General features: G+C 41.3%; 1 non-coding gene across 1 annotated transcript; it reads left to right on the top strand.

Moving 5' to 3' along the window:
* The first annotated feature begins 11,018 nt into the window (after positions 1-11,018).
* Positions 11,019-11,176, top strand: LOC122789491. The gene has a single exon (XR_006362819.1). It is a non-coding gene; the product is annotated as a U1 spliceosomal RNA (small nuclear RNA).
* The last annotated feature ends 3,055 nt before the right edge of the window (positions 11,177-14,231 follow it).

The following is a 14,231-nucleotide window of genomic DNA, read 5'->3' as shown; positions in this document are numbered from 1 at the left end:
TGCAGAGTGCAGAAAAGCCAAAAAAATTCTTATTAAAACTTCTTATTGCTTGGGGGGGGGTGCAAGCCCCCCCCCCAACTTATATATACCAATTCTGAGATTGCTATAACTCAGAGAAAAAGTAATATTCTGATAAAGGGCATCTTGGACTTATTATATACAGGTCCCAACTTTTAGTCATTCACTCTGTGTTTCAGGACTCAGTCTAGTGGGTTCCGACTTTTTAAATAGTTGCCATTAACTTCTCACTCTAGTCTTAGGGATAAAATTTCACTGATAGTGTTGATGTAACAGAGTTGGGAAATTGTACAGATGGGAAATTACACTTCAGCTTGTTACCAGTATAAATATGACTTGATATTAGTTATCTGGGATAAGGAAGACATAAAATAAGGTCTACAAATTGCACATGATTTCATGGTAGCAGGGAGCTCTAATCTAACTTTGCAATGGCACATTTACAGACTGGAGATGGTGACAACATGTTTCAGGTTTCTGTACTGTTTTTTTTTTTTTTTTTTTTTTTTACAAAGACTTGCTGGATTACCCATTATAACAATTTAGTCATCAGTACCTGCTGATTAGACCAATCAAACTTCAGCTGATACTGTAGCTTTCTTTCCTTTGTCTCTGCAGTCTTTCTTTGTTAGATCTCTGTCACTAATTGTCCTTTCTGAGAGCCTCAGTTCATTGATAATGGCTTGGTTTTCCCTCTGCCTAATTTCATGCCAATAGCTTTCACTTAAAAAAAAAAATTAGGACATGGATGTAGACATTTAGTGAATAGCTCTTGTGTGTTCTCTGAGTCTATATGGAAAGGAAAGTCATTTAGCTGCACATCGTTTTTTAGATCATATATGCAGTCCGCATGAATCGATATACAGTCTGATATTGGTACGCTGACTGAACTCTGTGTAAAGCTGATCCCTCTGTGAATCCTGCCATCGCTGTTCTCTGTTTATTCCACAGCAACATTTGGAATGATGATTACATGATAATGAAAGAGGTTAAATAATGCATTTCACAAGAACAGCAAACAGCAGTACACAGAGGTATAACCATTACAGTACCTGAAATTTGCAGTCAGTTTTATTCTGGAGTTTTGTAATGTAAAAGTTACATTTGGAAAGGTGGTAATTTCATACCAAAGAAAGAATAAAAGAGTGACTGAACCAAGACTGAGCTTGCTTGTTATCAAATGTGAATACTAAAATGAATATGGCTCTGCTTTCATTTTTTTCAGTGTCCTGAGTTTATGATTGCTATTTTTCTCAATAATTACTTTTAGCTTTCATAACGCAGTTTACTACAGTTCACTTAATATTTTTTCTGTTATGTGATAGAATTGAGGAAATAATCAAATGATCAGTGTCCTGCTGAGCTTCACTAATGTTGTAGACTATTCATCTTTGCCACAAAATTAAATCAGCAGTCTTTGCTTAACTTTATTCTATCAAATATCCCTCTCCTCAGTCTTACTCTTGTGTGCTAACTCTAACCCTAATCTCAACCCTACACGTTTAGTAGAAACCATTTTCCCTAAATATGCAAAGTAAATGCAATGTTGTGGTAGTTTTTTTTTTTTTTGGATCATCAGTCACAGGATACTGTTTTCATTTTGTGACCAGTGTTGTTTTATTTGTTTTTATTCACTTAACTATGCTATTGATATCCAGGAATCAATATAACACATATGAATGTTTGTGCAGCGACAGTTAATATCATAATCATATACAAGGACACTGTTGTTCGCTCACTCTTAGGAAATGAATATCTTGTCCTGTGTCTAAATACTTTACTGTGTTTGTCTATTTGAAAATATGAGCAATAGTTTAAATGTGATCATAGAAATCTATTGCAGTCAGATTCATTTAGACCAATTTTGTATCACATACATCAGTGTATAGTGACTGCAGCTACTAACGTTTTTGGTGGTTATAAAGTAGTTTGTTAACTCAAAGTATGTGTTAATTTATGGCTGGATTAGCTTGGTGGGTTTTTGCGTGTGGGGAAAAATAATTCTTAGTGTTTTTCATGTTGTATAAATTCTGGATGTGGTCTAATAATACAGACAGGTAGTGGGAGCAATAATGTTTTTGTCAGTTATTAGGTGATAAAGGTGTTAATGCATTTGCGTAAATAGGTGGGATGCCCTTCTGAAAAAAAAGTTTAGATTTTTCTTTGTTAATTTTTAATTTAAAAAGTTTTAGCACCAAAGTTCATGGTTTCATTGTGATTGCTTCATCTAGAATGGAATTCATTGGTTCCCCTTCATTTGTTGGACATGAATCATATTTTTATCTAATGTGCATGCCTTGTGTCATATAATAAAGATGATAATCTGTGGGTTTAAGAAAATGCAGTTTCCCGCATCTCAAAATATCATGTGCTCTTTTTTGCCTCAGAGCAAGAGTAATACCAAATATAAGCACATTAGTGAAATCGTGGTGGCTTCAGATAAAATTATGATAAACATTTTAGTAATAATTTAATAAGAAAATATCTGTCTCTGCTAAACTTCTTATCTGGAGTAGAATTTGTGTTTAATATATTTAAAGAACTGGCAGTCTGCTAAATGATCAAAAAGCATATGTGGAAGAAGCCTGGAATCTCATATCATCCATGGGAACATTTGATTATAACCCATGTTTGGATTACCTTTAGGAAGTGTTGCCATTGAAGTTATTTGGATTATATCAAGAAGGTATAACTCCATTGTTTTTATGGTAGAGATATCACGCCTTTGTTTTTGTAGTGGTCTTCAAATCTGCATCTTCACTAAGTAGTGATGTTCTGTGATTACAAAAATATATTACAAATATTATTTTAGTTAATTTTATTGTTAAACCTATCAAATTGCTATTGCTAAAGTTTATAAACATATTAAGACAAAAAGAAAGAGTTTTGTCATGTTCCACTTTAAAGAGACAAAACTCCAAAAGACCTTTGACGACCTTTATTGATTCAAACATAAAAAACAAATGCATCATAACTTTATTAATCATAACTTGATTTTTTTTTGTATATCATCAAAACATCACTTGACCATCCATAAGGGCAGTGTAACACCACTGACCCTTTCCAAGTAAGCAGCATCCTGTATCCACTCACTTATTCTTACACTTCAGGCAGCATCCAACTGCTCACCTTCATCCCAAAACTTCATTTCCATCCAAACCACCAGGTGCAAGCAGCATCCAACCACTCACTTTCACCACTTCAGGCTTCCTTACTCCAAAAATGTACACCAGAGGAGGGACAGAAGTGAGACAAGCCTGTTCCTCTTCTCTGCCACCCAGCCTAACTCAGGCTGTTCACCCTCACCAACACCAACTTTTAACCAACTCCTCCAAAAATGATCCCAAATTCAAATTAAACAAATCTAAACCAAAATCACTAAGGTGTACCCCATCCTCCCTGAACCACATAGGGTCCCTGTCAGTAAACTCTTTATGCTGTATGTTTGGCACTCACATCACCCCCAACTGCTTCACCAACCTAAAATTTACAAACTTCCACGACTGTTCAACTACCAAGAACTTCTTAGCATTCCTCCAAGACAAAAGAAGAATGATGTCCGACCACACCAAGCACACATTTGGGTACAACTTCCTTAAAGTCAGCAGATCCTCCCTTATCTGATAAACCAACTGACAGTTTTGGCATCAAACCCAAATTGTTACCTGCCAGGTGCAACAGCAAGAAGCAAGGAATCCCCACCTGAGCTTGTATTGCTGTAAATACCTGCAACAGCCAGTTCCACCTGAGCACTCTAATGTCATGACATGTGACTCTGCAACTGAACCAGTGTAAACCCAACTCAGAACCATTACTCCTAAACAGCAGCCCTCCTTGCTGCCCAGTAAACATTCAAATGACCTATGAAGACAATCCTTTTGCCTAGGGGAAATAAAACCATCCCCTGTTTAATATAAACCAAAAGGGCATTAGAAGACCACCGGCTCACCCATTAATGACTTCAATCGAACTACCCACTCTTGCCAAATCTGACACCCTACCCATCCTAAAAGAATGAGTAGAAAATCTCTCTCCATTCAAACCCATACTACAGAAAGCCCTTCTCATCACTGAAATCAACTGCCCCCTGTTATTGCCTTACCCTCTTTTGTCTAGAAAACCAAATCTTGTGAGCTCCATTTATGAGATGCTAACAATTTCCTGGTCCACACCAAGGGACACATCTGCTTCAAACTGACCTTCTCTAAAACTATTTGCACTAACTTGCCTACCTGGTCAGTCGTAGATGTCCTGAACCTAATGTGAACTCCACTAGGCAATAACATAACATCCTTCCAAACCAACAACCCCAACACCCTGAAGGCCCCAGAGAACATCCACACACTCAACGTCACCAACAAAACATAATCCAGCAATTCCCTGGTTACCCTAACTAAACCACACAGCAAAACCTTTAAATTCTGCCTTATCACCAGCCAACACTAGTCCCTGTTAAGCCTTCCTCCCTACTCCAACCCTTTAACACTCACCCCACCATCCAAGATTTAGTGAAATCCTGCAATCTTGCCACCTGAGCAAACACACTAATTGCTGCCAAGTCCACCTTAACCGATTTTCCGGGGCTTTCCCCTGTGCCCTAGCCCAGGCTAAATATTGCAACAGCAACTCTTGCAATCAAACACCTGCCTGCTCTGGTAACTGCACAACAAACTTGTCAAAATCATACAATGCCATATCGTAAACCTTCCTGGTGGGCACCGTCCAGGACTGTTGCATCAACTTCTTGATCACTGCATCCCAATTCGCCACACCTTGTCTGACACCAACACCAGGTCCTCTGCTGCCATTGGGGCCAACTGTTGGAACCTGGAAAAATGAAAACGAGACAAGCTATCAGCAATCCCATTCCTCTCACCCAGCACATGCATACCTGTGAAGGAAAAATGATCAACAAACTCTGCAGAACTAACTTACACAAGACAAACAATAAATAATGAGACTTGGCCATCTTAACCTACAACACCTGCACCACTGCAACATTGTCCAAATTAAAAACTACCCCGCTGCCCCTCCACCGTTCCTGCCACACTACTGATGCCACCCAAATCGGCATCAACTCCAAGAAAGCAACATCCTGCTTCCATTCATCCTGCCAAGCAGGTGGCCATGGCAGCACAAACCATTCACCCCCAAAAAAAGGCCCCATACCAATGCCCTCTGCCACGTCAGTGAACAGCTGTAAATCCCATTCCCCTACCCAGTCCAACTGCCAAAAGCTGATACCATTAAATTGCTCTAAAAACTGCAGCCACACAGTTAAATCATCATGAGTCAATTTGCCAATTCTTACCCAATAATGCTTATGTTTACCCTCTTTCAAGAGAAAGACTATGGACCTACAAAAAGACTGTCCTGGGTGAACAGCCCAACAGGCAAAATTCAAGAGTCCCAAGAGTTTTGTAGCATCTTTCAACCGCACCTTGTCCCTAGTCTTCATCCATATTATCTTCTCTTTTAGCCTAACTACCTTCTTCACAGGCAAGCAAAACAAACCACATTCCACATCCCCCATCGACCCCAGAAAAATCTAATGCCTTAGCTGGACCCTCCAACTTTGGGTGGCCAGTGAAACCAACAGTTCCTCACACATCCTCAGAAACTCACGCATAGCAGCTGCAGCTCCTTCACTCCTTTCACCTACCAACAAAAAGTCATCCAAGTAATGCACCTCCCCCTGAGTATCCATCCACTGCTGCCAAATCCAGTGTGAATCTGTGCTAAACTTTTCAAATGTGGAACAGGCTACTGAACAACCCATTGCCATAGTTTGGTTAGAATAAAACTTGCCTCCCACCACCATGCCCAGCAATGGCCATTCCTCCTCTTGAACTGGCAAAAGGCAAAAAGCAGACTTAATGTCCACCTTAATCAACAATTTAAACCCTCTAATGATTCGAACCATGTCATCCAATGACACATAACTCACCTTAGCCTCCTCCACTGAGATGAAGTCATTGGCATACTTTCTCTCAGGGTAAGATAAATGGTGAATCAAAATTCCCCTGGCTTTTTTTTAGGTACCAATCCCAATGGCAAGGCCTTAAAACTGGCAAATGGAGGGCTATTAAATGGGTCCAGTAACCATCCCACCTGTCACTTCTCCACCAAAGCCTCCAAAATATCCTCCCTCCCCCACACTGATCACAAATTTTTCCCAACTGCTTCACCATCCACCAATTTAGACTTAATAGAAAACCCCTTTGAAAAACTCTTAATCAATTCCCAAGCCACCACTGGTTGAGTGTACTGCAGAAGCCTTGTCCTGCAAGACATGCACTTTAATAGGATAATGTGTCCTTAAGTCACTCTGTTGCCCCTCAAACCCCCCCCCCAGCCATGAAAAGTATTCCTAGCACATACCCTTTGTAATCCGAGAGATGGCCCCACTAACCCCCTCTGTCAGGCAAAGGATGATGTTTGCCCCACCAGTTGACCCTCATGCCTACCACACTGCACTGCTGGGTGAACGCCTGCACACTTCGAGCAAACGTGCAAGAATCTGCATGCCACCCAAGCACATCTTCCCTCATTGAAAGCCCAACATACTTCAACACCTCCTTCCCCTATCCCATCCCCTCTGCTGCCCATACTGAAGCTGTCCATCATAGTGGACTGCCATATATCAGGGTGTCTCACCTCCCAATGCATGGACCTGTCAGCTCCCTTCCTCTTGCAAAATCTCTGATCATGCCACTACCAAGTATTTCCAGCCCATAGCCTTTGCATCTCCCATATCATCAAAAAGTAAGCCAAGAGCAGAAGGGTCAAAACACTAGCCTTCTCCAACCATACTCTCATATAGTAAATAAATCCTAAAACCCAATTATCCCACATTCTTCACCACATTTTCCCCACTTGCCTTTGACTAAAGGCTGCTAACAAGTCTTTTCCATTTGTTGTCTCAGTTTTCAACAAATGCTGGGTGCCATCTGTGTCAATTAAATCAAAAATGTCAACATAGTCCCCTTTCAAAATGTTTTCCTTTACCGAGAGAGTATGTGAGGAGTTAGGAAGACGGCTGCATTCCCTTTCCCCAGCACCTATGTAGCCAACCAATCACCCGGATGCATCCCGAAATCTGATCCCACCTCATCTAAGCCAGGGTCAGCAGGTTTCCCCAGTGACGACAAACTACCATCCATGGGTGGACTGTCCAAACCAGAAATCTGCTCCCCAAAACCATACCCCTTTCCTGCTAAACTCTGCAAACACCCAATGCCACCCACAGGACCCTCCGAAGATGTATGCGAGCTGCTAACTCCATCACCCAATCTATAGCTCCCTCACCCCCTGCCCCTACTGACCCATCCACCCCCCTGAAGAAGCAGGAAGTCCTGAGTTCACTGTCAAGACCTCTGCTGCCATCTCCTTGCTGGGCTGCGACTGACATGTTCTTTTGCCTCTGGCTGCCTGCTTGCCCCTCGTTGTTTATCTCTTACGATTGGCTTAGCCCTGCACCACTGCCGCCATAGTCTCACTGCTTGGCATCTCTTGAAAAAGGTCATCCACCTGAGCTACAATGTTCACTCACCTTTATTGCAAAGCCTGGATATTGCTATATCGACCAATGACACCTCTCCTTTCCTGTTAACCACCCAAGGCCACTCTTACAACCAGTCAACCTCAGGTCATCTCTGATATGATCCTGCACTCAACAAAATCACACCAAAATATGCTTCCAAACCAGTTCCCAATACTGAAAACCCCATAATATCCTCCCCATCCATATCTCACTTCCTCCTTCCAGAAATTAACCCTTCCTTGTCCGAACTACATTTATGCAGTTTGCCTTCTTTGCCTAACCTTTCCAACCCCAGTCTTCCATTACCTACTCATCAACCCCCCCCCACTAAAGATGTCCAATGACAAATCTGTCTGTTCCAAACTTCATTTATTAAACAAGTGACATAACTTTTCTTATTACTTATTACTAGCAGATTAGACAGAAAGAAAGAAAGAGAATTTAATGGAAAGATACATCATAAACTCATTTTCTTTTTCCAGAAACTATTTTTCTCCCTGCATCAGGTGCAGCATGTAGTACTGTGACCTCACAGTTAGAGGTTCTGTGGTTTGATTCTCAGCCTCGGATCATTGTGTGCATGATCCACATGTCCACTCTGCATCTGCTTTTTGTTTTTTTTCCTCTCTGTGCTGCATTTTCTTCCCATCTCCATACTCATCCAGCACATAAAATGGCTTTCTCAAAACTGTCTAGAGTTGTCTGTAAAGTATTTCACTGGCTATTTATCTGCATTATTTGATGAAATTGTATGTATAGCATGTCAGTGACTATTTATATGCATTATTTGATGAACTGTCTGTCCAGAATAAGTTTTATTGTTTTTAGCTTGTTGGGTACTGTATAGACTATGGGGTTCTTACAACCCTCTTAAAGAACAGAGTGGGTTATTGGAAAATTGATATATGGATGGATAGATGGATGGTTGGAGAGGTGCATGCATGGATGGATGGATGGATGGCAAAACATCAATAGATAGGTGTTGGTAACCTTTTTCCAGTCACAGTGAAATAAATCCTGAAGATGTATTATACTATGTATATAATGCAGGTAAGTTATTTATGAATAGTGCTATATATATATATATATATATATATATATATATATATATATATATATATATCAGAGAGTTATGTGAATGTGCATGATGTTTGTATTTCCAATTAGACTGGAAGGCAGGCAGGCATCCCCTTAACATCCAGCATAAAAACTGAGGCTGAGGTTAAGTTTGCACCAACTACCTTTGCACACCTGATTAACCAGCTTCATAGTTTGACTGATTTTGTGGGCTGGGGAGTGATACTGCTTCCATCAGTACACAACAACAACTCCTGTGCCAGTAGAATTGTAATTCTTCAATCCTACATACATATATATATATATATATATACTAACAAATTATGGATACATGATTTATTAACTCTACCCCAATAAAAATCCAAGCTAGAAAGCTTTCCCAAAACTCCCCATTCTGAACAAAAAAGCTACTCTATACATTGCAAGGGGTCACTGAAACTTCAACATACTGTGCAACATTTACACTTTACGGACCCCAGTAGTGATGACTAGTAATCAGATGTGAAAACATTATGAAACACAATATTGTTGACATTAAAGAATTTAGAATGATAATTTTCACACTGAGAATAAATTAAAGTATTTGTGTAGGGGGGCAATATAAATATAGAGATACAGATAGAGGTGTATATCTAAATATATATGTATATATATATATATATATATATATATATATATATATATATATATATACATGGACCTACATGATAATATTGAAAGCCAACATCGTTGAAGATGGATTCATCAAGACAACATCCACGAAAACTCACTTCATCGACAGACCAGATGAAGGAAATCCTTCCTTGGTAAACACCAAGTCACCCAAACACACACAAAACTAACACTCAATACCCACCCAGGTGGGGGGCTACACCCTATACCCCATAATGTGGCTGGCTGTGCCCCCCCAATTAAATCTACCAACTCTGAGATTTCTCTTCATTTTGGGAAAGGGCAACGTTCACCTTCATGGCCAACAGGAAGGATTTCGTTCATCCAGTCTGTCAATGAAGTGGGTTTTCATGGATGTCTTCTCGATAAATCTCTCTTTGACAATGTCGGCTTTCAATATTCTCAGGTAGCCCATATTTATACACACACACACACACACACACACATATATATATATATATATACATAAATATATTTTATATATATATATATATATATATATATATATATATATATATATATATATATATATACATATATATATATATGTATATATATATATATATATAAATTTACCTTTAGTGATAAAAAGGAAACAAAGTCCCAGAAACAACACCACTGCAGTGTCTGATGTCTTTAAATTGTAAGCCTAAACTGTTCTGTATTGCAATGCTTGCCTGTTATTCCAAGTAATGGCTTTAAAGTATTACACATGAGGTCAACTACCTGATTAAAAATATGTAAATGTAGAAGACAAGGCACAGTGTATTCTTTTCCTTTGCAGTTGGCTGTTGTGCATCATTTTGATAATAATAGATGGTGTTGAAGAGTTTGACTTCCTGGACTCATGATGGGAGCTGCGACACACTGATTCAGTTAATGAATTTAATGGTAAGAACCTGAGACCTCAATAGCTTATTAACAATACTATATGACTGCAAGCTTGCACACAGGCTTCTTGTTAGCTACACATTTTTATAATTGCTCATTCTCAAGTACTTAATCAGTCGTTTCACGTTTTTCACATTTTGTTCATTTAGAGCGCAAAATTGAGTTTATTTTGAATACAGAGACTGGTTTCAAATCTGTCTCAGGTATGCAATATTATTAGAGGACTTAAGGAAAAATTTCAATGAAGTAAAAAAGAATAAAATGTAAATAAAATAGCAGAGTAGATAAGATCCTAGTCTTGTGACCCTGTGAAAAGGGAAGGTGGTTACATGACTAAAGTATGAATGTTGAATAAGGTCCACTGCGTATGTGCTTCGCTGTAGCAAAAGGTTCTTATCAGAACTGTAAATGAGATATAAGATGTATAAAGTGATTATTGTCATAAAATTATTTAGCAAACCATGTTGTGTAATAAATTACAATAACGAATGAAGCATAAAGGCCAAAAAGCAAAACAAAGGTAGATACAAAATGGCAGATATCATTTGGGGGGGCGGGGGAGGTGACAGTTTATATGCTGCTTAGAAAAGCTAGTCAGATTAGATTGTAATTGTGATACCAAAGGTCAAGCAACAGACCATATGCAGCAAAAAAGGAAAGAAAAAAGAAAATAGTCAAGACAGTAGCCGCTAGCTGGGTGGTCTAACATGTTTGCATCATACATCATTTTTCAGACTGGTTCTGTTTTATACTTTACTAACTGTAACCCGCATTGCACAGTACCAGCCTGACTTGTTCTTATATATAAGACATTTTCAAACTTACCTGGCAGGGAGTATACTATGATCAAGAAGGTTTTTTTCCCCAAAGTGAGGCTCTTCCATTGCACTTTGTTTGGGTTGACACCTCTGATTTCACCAAATGTAGGAAACTCATCTGCATAATGTATTTTAGTGGGGGGACTACATTCACACTGATTTGGGAGTTAGAGTAACGATTAAGGTGTTTACCTCACAGATAGCAAGTACAGGATTTGATTTTCACCTGGGAAAGCATGGCTATGCTTAAAATGGCCCCCTGTAGTCATTAGCCTAGTAATCGCCTATAAACCTTTGAACCTGTTAATTTACTTGGTTTTAATTTTGTTGTTACTGTTACTACCTGTTGGCTGGATTGTCATTATCCTGTTTTTCCCTGCTTTTCCTCTCTCAGTAGTCATTAGATGATTATTTTCACCAGTTTCACCATTTTGCGTCATCTGTGAAATCCTTGCATTTAGTCCTGTCTGATATATGCTGTTTTGGTGTTATCTGATATATTTTGCTATTGTCTGTAAAATGACTACCATATCTCCTGCATTATGGAATTGGAGAATGAACCTGATTTTTGTTTTCATCTGTCAGTACAAAAGATCTGCTCCAGTTTTTGGGCTGACTGTTTTTACATCCGCTTAGTGCTGAGACTTTAACTGCAGTGTCTTAACTGGCTATTTTATTCAGCACTTGCTATTTCAGCATCTGTTAGTGATTGCCTGCTTTGTTTCATCAGTTTATTTTGGTTATGGTCCTTTGTTTACTATGGCTTTTCTTGTGGAATTCTACAAACTTTACAACTGTTATTATTTACTGAATTTGAAAGACTAGATGTTATGTGATCCTATCTCGCCTACATTCTGACTGATGGGTTCGGAGCCGATCCCTCGGCTCCGACTCGGCACGCTTATGCCAAAGAGCGAAGTCTCTTATTGGCTGAGCTTACTATATCCCAGGATGCACCACTACCAGTCCCCCAGATCTCATTTGCCGCTAACTAGCGAAGACGTGGTCTCGAGCTGGCTGAGCTGAGTAGTATTTAACTTACTTTTTTCTGTCAGAAATTTGCTGTTCCTATCATAAAAAGCTGTTTTAACGGCTACTCTGTGCTTTTGTGTGTGATTGGAGTTTTTTAGTGAAAAACTTGTAGTGTGATTGGGCGTTGGTTCTGATTTCAGGCCTCCTTCATCTGTAGGGCCTTTCCCGGTCAGTCAACCCCTCTCAAACCTTTGGGGTTTTAAGATCCCCTTGAGTTAATTGTTGTTACCGGATTGTTTACCTAATCGGCAGTTGTAAACTGATTTTTGTAGTGTCAGTTAAGTCAGAAAGTCAAGTTAGGATAGTGTTGTTTTTGCTGTCAGAGAATTACTGCATTATTGTTATAATGTCTCAGAATCCTAGGCCTTCGGGCTTTAAAAAATGCACCAAATGTAATTTTAAAATGTCAATCACAGATGACCACTCTCTCTGTGTTTATTGTTTGGGTGCAAAACATTTACAAGAGTCATGCAGTGTGTGTCACGCTTTTTCCTCGAGGGTCCTCCAGGAGAGGAAAAATAAGCTCATTCTTAAAGGCTTAATAAAACCCTCCTTTGAAGAAGCTTTAGCATCCTCTCCTTCTCCAGCTAAAAAGAAAAGGGCGTCGGCTCCGACCAGTCCGTCGGATCCGACCGCCAAAAGACATAGGCAGGCTTCTCCTTCGGCTCCAAGGACTTCGGAGCCAAGGGCGGAACGGTCTGCCTCGATGCCACCAGTCTCGACTCCTCTGGCTTCGGAGCCGATGGCTGGGGCATCAAGAGGCGGGTCACCTTCGTCGGCTCCACTGGTCTCGGAGCCGACAAAGGTTGCCCGCTCAGACACTTCCTCCTCGGCACCGAAGTCCTCCTCGGCACCAATGGAAACTAGTGTGGGTATTCCTTTGGCGCCGATAGTCATCGAGTCGCCTCGGAGCCGGTCCCCTAGCCCTTTGGGGCCGTTGGAGAGGCCATCTCGAACCCGTTCAGTATCCTCTAGGTCATCGAGGATGTCGGATTTGGATATAGACAGGGTGCTCCAAAGACTGTTCCAGTCCCCAGTCTTTCAAAAATTTGTTTCGGCTCCAACCCAGTTGGCTTCGGAGCCGATGGCCCATGCCCATGTCATTGCTATTCCTCCTCCGACCGCTTCGGCTCCGTCGGAGCAGGTGCTGTTGGAGCCGGTGGAGATCTTAGGGTCGGCTCCGACCCTTACTCCAACCCCGGCCTTCGGGTCCGAGTTTGGTACACGGACTTCTTCGGCTGGACCTGGGGTGATGTTTGGGACCTATGCTATCGGTTCCGAGCCTCCCTCTCGGTGCTTCGCGGGACTTCTGTCTGCTATCATGGCTCGGGACCGGACACTCCCAGGATTCTGGGGTCCGGCTTTCAGAGCTATGAGGAGTGCCTTGGCCAAGTCTTCTTGACCATCTCCCGGCTTTACCAGCACCTTCCCTGGGCGTGGAGACTGGGTCTTTGGCAGTTCCCCTGTCCGTAGGCAGCGGAGCCCCTGGGCCTGAGGTTACCCCCATTGGGGTTCCCTCCTCCTGAGGGTTCTTGAGTTGTCTTCAGAGGAACCCCCAAGGAAGAGATCGTGCAAGAGGAAGCACGTGGACTCCCCCGAGTCTATTACATCTGACACTGATCTTGATGATGCGGAGGGGTCCCCGAAGTCGTCCTCGGATGATGTCTCATTTGCAGACATCTTAGAGATCCTCAAACAACGAGGTGGCTGGATATCCAAACCCCCCTCTGCTGATGAGTCAGTGCTCCTCAAGGCCTTTGGGGCTCAGCCCTCCGCCTCCTGGTGTCTCCGCCCTTCGACGAGCTCCTGGATTTAGTTTGTCGGAGGGCGTGGGAACATCCAGATACCGTGGAACCAGTCCCTTCTCGTCCTAACAAATTTTTGTCTGCCCCACCCGAGAAGGAGTTCCTGACTAAAGGCGTGGCTGTAGATGCCATGGTGGTGGCATCTGCTACACAACAGGACGTGGCAGAGGCTTCAACGTCCGTCCATCCTCCTAATAAGGAGTCTAGGAGCATGGACCGGTACAGGAAGCGCACCCTGACTTCAGCGGACTTTACTTTAAGGTCCCTGAATTATTTGGCACATTTTACCAGACTTCAGAGGGATCTGGCCAAGGAGCTGTCAGATTCCCTCTCGGGTAACCTACCTGAGCAGCTAGCCCAGTCGGTTAGCTCTCA

This window comes from Protopterus annectens, chromosome 14.part0 (genome assembly GCF_019279795.1).
Source record: "Protopterus annectens isolate FY-2018-M chromosome 14.part0, PAN1.0, whole genome shotgun sequence".
In the NCBI taxonomy this organism is placed as follows: Eukaryota; Metazoa; Chordata; order Ceratodontiformes; family Protopteridae; genus Protopterus; species Protopterus annectens.
The sequence above is the reverse complement of the archived record's forward strand: the minus strand, read 5'-3'. Positions and strand labels throughout refer to the sequence as shown.